Raw genomic sequence first — 8,488 nt, 5'->3', positions numbered from 1 at the left:
GTATTCATTTATAATTATCAGTGTAACAGCTTCATTCAAGTATCACACGAGTTTTTTACCATTGGCTTCTTAAGTACTTCACTGACTCAGCAAATTGGAATAGCAGAAAAAGTCATAGGTTTGTTAAAGGTGCAGTTAAAAAAAAGTAAGCAAATAAATTGTTTTGATATTATTTAGGAAATATTTCTGTTGATCTGACAGAGAAAAGCAGCGATTATTATTATTCTTATGACTTTTTTTTATTATGGGTACAATTTCCACTGGCATATCCCATGCCCTTCTTATTTCCATTTTCAGGTCTTGATACTTATCAGTTTTTGTCTTTCTTTCTCATCTACTTTGGTGTCCCAGAGTGATAATTTCTTCTTGATTTTGTCAATCAACGTCACGTCTGGTCTATAAGCACGTATCATCCTATCTGTTCTGATCGTTTTCTATCACTCTCCCAGGTTGGTGTTCGTAACACTGCAAGCTAGCATGATTCAGTAGCTTTTACTACTGAATCATGTCTCCTTTTGTACTGGTTCTGTGCAAGCGCCGAATATTCGCTTGCTATGTGGTTTATGCACTTCCTACATATGGGTGAAATGTTATTTCCATCTATTGTTCTTTGGACATCCTTAGGGCCTGATCTTGTGCCGCTGTTAGCATTCCCTCTTTTTCCTTCTTGAGCTCTTCCCTCTGTAGCCACTGCCAAGGTCTAGAGAATACACCCACTGCCATGTTTCATCGCTGGCCAGTTCTTTAGTCTGTCTCGTGTCCCGTCCGTGCATTGGTTTGTTGAGCCATTCCTCTGTTCTGTTTTTCATTCTCCTGTCTCTGCGTATTTCTGTATATTGCCCCAGTACTCTGCTCTCGATGTTGGTGGCGCAGTCCTCTAAGCTTAGTAGCCCCTACCTCCTTCCCTTCGTGTTATATGGTATAGTCTGTATTTGCTTTGTGTACTGTCATGTGTTTCCTAGTTTTCCGGTCTATGCTGAGGAGTTCAGTCTTCGTCCACTGATACCGGATTGCTCATAATATATGTTTTCCCAATGTTGCTTAACCATGCGGTCCATCGATGAGCTAAACCACTCTGCCACGGCGCCCATGTTATTATTATTATTATTATTATTATTATTATTATTATTATTATTATTATTATTATTATAGCAGAATCCATGGACACAAGTGGAGATTTGTGGAAGTTAAAGCACATGAAAGACATAAGTGTTGAAATGTTGCAGCAGTCAAGAATTACTCAACTTCCATTAAAAAATTTTTAATTTTTTAGCTAAAAATATGACAATATATTTGTTTCTACTGTGCGTTACAATATTTAATCTTGTTAGAAAGTAGGGATGAAAATTTGCCTAACACCTCAAGAAACTTTGCCTTCAGTAACACTCATTTCTGATCTCTGTCTCTCAAATACGTGTTAACAGAGCATGACAAAATACACGGCAGTCACTCGCTTCTCCCAGCCAATAAAAGAACATCTGCTGAATTTACTCATTAAATGAGCAAAGTTTTCTCTTTTTCAAATCTCGGGTCACCTTTCCGTCGGGAGCGCAACAGTTTACCAAAAACATTTTTTTTTTTGAAAGTCTGTTAATATTTCTGCATCTATACGGGCTGCTTATAGGTGGTAAGGTCTCCTAATGGAATTAAATAAGGCCCACTCAATTTCGTATTTCGTAGTCCTATAAAACAAAGTAAAGTGACCCCACGTTAACTAAAGAGTTTCGTGGCCTTGTCGTATCACTTGTAAATAAAAAAAATAATACGTAACTGGCTACAATAAAGTGGTAATAAAATGCGTTAATTTTCAGTTCTGACTGGCTGAAAACCAGAGAGATTCGTGGGGCGTCCGCATCTGAATCACAGCCTGTCAAATACTTGTTCTCGCTTTGTGAAAATTTTAGGAAAATCAATGTGGAGTTATCAATAATCTAGACGCATGAAAGATTGTATTTTTCCAAACTACTAGCATAATTTAATTCAGAGTGTAAACATGAATATATATATATATATATATATATATATATATATATATATTTATATTATATATACATATATATATATACATATATATATATATATATATATATATATATATATGTATATGTGTGTATATATATATAAATTTTTCATGTATAATAAAAGTCAGAAAACACAACGGTCGCACATACAAACGAGCAGGCACATAATAATAATAATAATAATAATAATAATAATAATAATAATAATAATAATAATAATAATAATAATAATAATAATAATAATAACCACATCAAGATTAATGTAAATTCACATGAGACAAAAAAGCATGGTTAAAACAATGCCAATTCGTCATTTTTCTCCTGTTTTCTGTTTTTGTTTTTTTTTGGGGGTGGGGGCGGGGTTGGGGGGTCACATATGAGCACTGGATTACCCTTCCCACTGGCCTTAATTTCCGACATGGGTTACAGATGCCCAAAAACAAATGTAATAAAAAACATTAAACACTTGCGGAAAAGGAAAGATTACCATGCGGAAATTAAGAAAAAAGAGGATAAGCTGATAAATGAAAGAGGGACTATTTAAAAAAAAAACATTAAAAACTAAGATAACTTGGTTTTAGACAACGCTTTAATTATTCATATTATGATAATGTTGGCGTTGTTACCTTCGTGTTTAGTACCAACGAGACACCTTCGACTGAAATATGGCATAGCTTCCGATTTTACTGTTTCTGGTAAGCAGCGTGGTGACAGATACAATATACATTCTTACTAACAATACAGAAAACACATATAAACATATTCTTGATCAATGAGCCGTTTTCCTAATAGTGTCTCTGGCTGGTGAGATAATAAGAGAAAATGGCCACTCGCACTTCCATGCTTTAACTGCTGAAGTGTAGATGAAACTCCGGTGCAGATAACTTCCGCGACACTACTCCTTTCATACAAGTACACAGAAGGCTCATGAGCAGTGCGTCAAACCTCCATGCACACTGAGCCATTAACCTCTATCATGCACGCTCTCTCGCCTCCTGAATATCACGGCCTTTTCATTCCAATAAGGCTTATCATCCGCTCATTCAGAGCTTTCAACGGCTTCATCACCAATCCCTTCTTCCTCCAAGAGACCAACAAAAACTCCTCAAAAGAATATGTAATTTGGAAGTTTTGGGAGGAAGGAGATGAAGATTCAGAAAGCGATGGCTAAATGGCATGGAAGAGATACTTGAATAGAAGGGTTTTATTATCTTCGGAGCGCGCGAGAATACGTAGAGGTTAAGATGTGAACGGTGCAGTTTGCGTAGGAAGGTCGACAAAATGCATTTGAGACTACTTTGTTCGTATATTAAGCCTTTAATGTTGTGGGAGTTTTCTGCATTATGGTTTATCCATGACATATATATATATATATATATATATATATATATATATATATATATATATATATATATATATATATACATACATACATACTAGCTGACCAACCTGGCACTGCCCAGAAAACTCTGAATGACAACCAACAAACACTCTCTCTCTCTCTCTTTCTCATCCCTAACACCCCCTCTGCTCTCTCTCTCTCTCTCTCTCTCTCTCTCTCTCTCTCTCTCTCTCTCTCTCTCTCTCCTCCCTAACACTCCCTCTACTCTCTCTCTCTCTCACTTCCTTTCCCTCTCACTTTCTCACTCTCTCACTTTCCTGTTAAGATAGTTGCTTCCGTTACATTGCCCAACATTTTTGACATTTTATAATTCATCCCTTCTCACCCCCATTTTTACTGGGGCTGAACTTGGACTTGAGGGACATCGGAAGTGTCACTATACATCTCATCGACCTCAAAAACTATGGATTAGATACTAACATCTGTCATTTTTAACATTTTATTTTTCACCCCCTCCTCAACCCCTTCTTCCTATTGGGGCTGAACTTGAACTTAAAGGGCATTGGAAGTGTGACTATTCATCTCAGCGACCTTGAAAACTATGGATTAGACGCTAATATCTGTCGTTTTCTGTTATTTTTACATGTCACCCCCTTCCCACCCCCACCCCCTTTGTTGCCAGTGATGTCTTACTCGACACAGTATTTTTTTTCCAGATAGTAAGTTATATGTATACCGAAATGAGGTATGACAAACCAGTAGAGTTTATTTAGTTACTAAGTCTACAAGCAGAACCAGCCCCATTTCAGGGAAGCCCTTCCCACCTCCACCCCCCTTAGGTGCCCTTTGGTGCTAGTGATGTCTTACCCCCACAGTATTCTTTTCCAGATAGTAAGTCATAAGTATACCAAGTTTGGTTGAAATTGCTCAATTAGTTTCAGAGTTATGCTAGAACATAAACACACATACATACATTTATTTATATATATATATATATATATATATATATATATATATATATATATATATATATATATATATATATATATATGATAGATAGATATTTTTTTTCTTTATAACAGAGTTGACTTATCACTACAGGTACCTGAACGTACAAGAGTGATTCTTCTTACCAAAGTAAACAGTGCTTGTGGCCGATACTCAGTCTCCCACGTCTCCAACCGCAGCAGAATGTTATACGATTAGACCAAGTCGACGATAATTCGAATGCAGGCCTTCTGCTTCTCACCACCGTTATCAGCGCCATCGTCATATATCTCGGTGTGCCACTCGTCACTGCCGTTAGTAGCGTTCGATGTCTAAAGTTTTAGACGTTTTCATGTACAATTTTTGTGTTTTACTTTTATCCGTGATATCATTCTTCGTAACCGGAGAGAGAGAGAGAAATCGGTAACCATTAATGGCCAAATTGAGATCTCGGTTCGTCACGGTATCTGGGAGCCCTTGATTAATCGCGATTCTGTTGGCTCAGGTGTTACGCCTTCTTCCTCTTCTTCTTCTCGCACCTCCTTCGGAGATTTCCGGTCATTCACTTCGCTCTTTTGGTTATTTGTTAGTCGGATTATCTGGAGTATCACCTCAATTCAAAACACGGCATTTTCCTCTAGGAAACGCTTGAGATGATAAAATAATCCTTTTGAATTTGCCAAATTAGTTACCTAGATGTTCCATCTTTATAACGGCTCCCATCCAATGTTAATTTGTCCTCATAATCCTTATCATGGTGTTAATGTTTATTTGTGGAGGTCCGCCTGTCAGGTCTCATTGGGGTCATCAGTCATTTTCCATTTTCTCATCAGTTAAAGTATATATATTTTTTTCTTGACTGACTCGTTCTGACTCGTCGTACCCGCTTTCGATTGGATATACAACGGACTTTATCTTAAATATCTCGTGGCTTTCACAACTTTTCCTATTTTGGGGCACCTTCGGGAAATCACTGAACGTTTGGAATTGGTTTCTGATCTGTGTTCTTGTACGCGTGAATTATGAGTTAGGTTTCAAATTCGTGTTAAAAAAAATTGTCTTCTGGACCGTTAATTTTAATACATTGCTAAAGTTCTCGCAATCGAAAACCGAAATCAAAATACCATTTCACCGAAATCAAAATACCACTTCCTGTGCCTCACTGTAGCAGATTCGACAACGTTTAGCACTATTCGTTCAAAGATGTTAAAACGCCATTCTTAAATGAGTATGCCTATATAAGGCTATGTTTGATAGAAAAGGATGGATCGAATGAAGGAGAGGGAGGAAAAGATAACGAGACGCAAGGACACAGAATAATGAATAAAGGAATGCTTCAAGGCGGTTCTCAACAGCCGTTCAAAAACTATATATAACTAGTGATATTACCGTCGCGGTAACTAGTGATATTACCACGGTGGCTCCATCGGGCATTACTGCTCATGCCCTGCACGCAAGTTTGCCTTCAAAGAGGCCTCTCCTCCTCACACCTCATCTACATTTCTTCAACGACGCCACGGCCCACCCTCTCTTTTGAATCAAGTCGTCTGGAGACAGAAGACATACAATTCAAGAACTTCGGATGGTCGATTTCTGTGAATTGGAGTTGCTGCAATAACTATGGCGAAAGATGATATAAAGAGAACAGGGGAATGGATAGAAATGTAATGATGATGGTACAAAAAAGAGGTGACGATGAAACAAATGAAAATAATGAAAGAAAAAGCATATGCATATGAAACAGTCACAGTCTTGTGCTGTGACGTTAAAAAAACGCTAAATAGATGATATCCTAAAATGATGTAGTTGCGGGTATTCTTGGGAAATAAGGTGTGATTATTAGTTTACTCAGGGATAAAACTCAGAAGACAATTTTTTTTATGTGCGAGAGAGAGAGAGAGAGAGAGAGAGAGAGAGAGAGAGAGAGAGAGAGAAAATGCACCCGGTTAAATAAATGAACGGTCAGAAAGTACGAATATTGAAAAGACCAATAAAAAGTAAAAAAAAAAAAAAAAAAACAATGTAGATCGAGAGAAACTGCCTAAGAAAACAGAATGCGCCCTATTTTTATTTCTCTCGACTGATGGTTTTAGGCTCCCGCGTAAATCTCGCCTCCGCCTCGACCAATCGCATTCAGTTTCACAGACGAGGCCGAGGTCTGCCTCATTCTATCGGCAACTGCCGTCGAGAGCGGTTGTGAGACGCCTGGAAGACCCGGCTCGCTTAGCAGGGAGACGAAAGACTGTGTCGTTACTTTTCCGGGCGATAAGTGATTATCGAGTAGATAACAGTGAAGAACGAAGACGCCTGGGTGTTTAGTGCTAAGAAAACTTGCAAAAAAAGATTACAGAAAACGTTTTGTGTGATTTTTCGTGTATTTTTTTTGAATTGTGTCTTGAAATACGAAGTCGGGGTCAATCTGCAAGCAGAGAAACATCTGTTCAGATATATACCTTTTTTTTTAAAGGAATTTTTACGACGTTTTGAGGTAGGTGGGATTAACCTTTGGTGTTAAAATGATGCAAAACGGCTTTATGATTTATAAATTGTAACTGGCAGATAAAAGATCTCAGACAGAACACCGACGAGGATGGGGGATAAAAAAAACTTAGTTTCACATTAATGTTTAGCAAAATCGGTTCGTATGTGCCAATCGATCACCACTGTTCGCAAAGCAAATTATGCCTTTGTCTTTAAACGGAACTGAATAAACGTTTACGTGAATTTGCTTGGATCAAGAACAATTCATTTGCGAAAACATGACGAGACGGAGTTATGAATGAAATATCCAAAGTAAACATTAAAAATAAGAGGTAATACAACAACAAGCTGTCATTTCCTCGCGGAAGGTTCAACTTGCTAGCTAATCATGCAGTCACTGTCTGTAATCGGGCCTTTGTTCGAAGTGACATCTTCATCAAAATCTTACTTAATCAAGACCTCTCGGAAGAAGGGAATGCGAGAGTAGAAAGAGAATTCTGCAGATTGGCGGCACAGGGAACGAAAGTTACTCAGCCGTGCAAGTTCATGGTTGCTAGTTTCCACAGATTAATTGTGGGAACAGGTGGCCTGACTGGTGTTATGAGGTAGTCTGGGCAGATAATGAATTCTCTCTCTTCTTTGCTGGACGAAACCTAGTTGAAACATTACCATTCGGTGGAGCGAAAAGTATATGGATGACGTCACTAATTCAGCCTGTTTGTCCGTACGTCAGCACGGGCCCTTGCCAAACAAGTAAAAATGCGCTTTAGTTTTCTTAGTTTCTTCGGCGCAATCAAGTTTTTTGTACAGCGTATAATGCTGTATGAAACTCTCAGCCACGGCCCATGAAACTCTCAGCCGTGGCTCATGAAACTCTCAGCCGTGGCCTATGAAACTTTCAGCCACGCCCCGGTGGTGGCCTGTGTTGTTGGCACCTATAGTGGTGCCAGACGCACGATCATGACTAATATTAACCTTAAATAAAATAAAAACTACTGCAATTTGGTATGCTTGATGATTGGAGGGTGGATGTTCAACATACCAATTTGCAGCCCTCTAGCCTCAGCAGTTTTTTAGATCTGAGGGCGGACAGAAAAAGTGCGGACGGACAGATAAATAGCCATCTCAATAGTTTTCCTTCACAGAAAACTAAAAATTTGGTATAGGCTCATCAGCAGTTTTTACAGCCCTTGACAAATCCTTTAGAGCCCGTCTTGCCTTATGGTTTGGGTGGAAATGATTCAAAACTTCATTTCTTTTGACACTCTGATGCTCTTATAATAAAGTTTTCATTTACCTCGAAACTACAGTAAGTCAAAGAACCATGTCATTCCTACCTTTGCCTCGACATTTGTCAGGACCTCTGAGTAATTTCACTTGGAAAGGTTTTATTCTTCTTTGTCATTTCTCCAGAGATGGCGACCTTACAATGATCTTCATTCAAAAGATTAATTTCTTATGCTTAGTTCTTCTTCGTATGTGAGTTCTGTTGGCCCTTTTCTATGGGTTCCTCATAGGATTCCCCTCGTTCTCACTGGCATAGTTTTGAGACTAATCCCTTCGCCCGTCCTGCCATCATTTGAAGTAATGACTCCTCTACCAATATTCCACCTTTCCATCTATCAACAATTCTTATTCATTTCTATCGTGTTGTCGT

At 38.3% G+C, this 8,488-nt stretch overlaps 1 protein-coding gene across 1 annotated transcript in view; it reads left to right on the top strand.

The window, feature by feature from the left end:
* Positions 1-6,508: 6,508 nt before the first annotated feature.
* Positions 6,509-8,488, top strand: part of LOC136825673 (uncharacterized) — a 42,922-nt gene continuing 40,942 nt past the window's right edge. Inside the window, exon 1 of the mRNA XM_067082364.1 lies at positions 6,509-6,838. The gene's annotated coding sequence lies outside the window, so the exon portion shown is untranslated. The remainder of the gene's footprint in view (positions 6,839-8,488) is intronic.

The sequence above is a fragment of the Macrobrachium rosenbergii genome, chromosome 39 (assembly GCF_040412425.1).
Source record: "Macrobrachium rosenbergii isolate ZJJX-2024 chromosome 39, ASM4041242v1, whole genome shotgun sequence".
Classification (NCBI taxonomy): domain Eukaryota; kingdom Metazoa; phylum Arthropoda; class Malacostraca; order Decapoda; family Palaemonidae; genus Macrobrachium; species Macrobrachium rosenbergii.
Note: the sequence above shows the minus strand (reverse complement) of the source record. Positions and strands in the feature narration are given on the sequence as shown.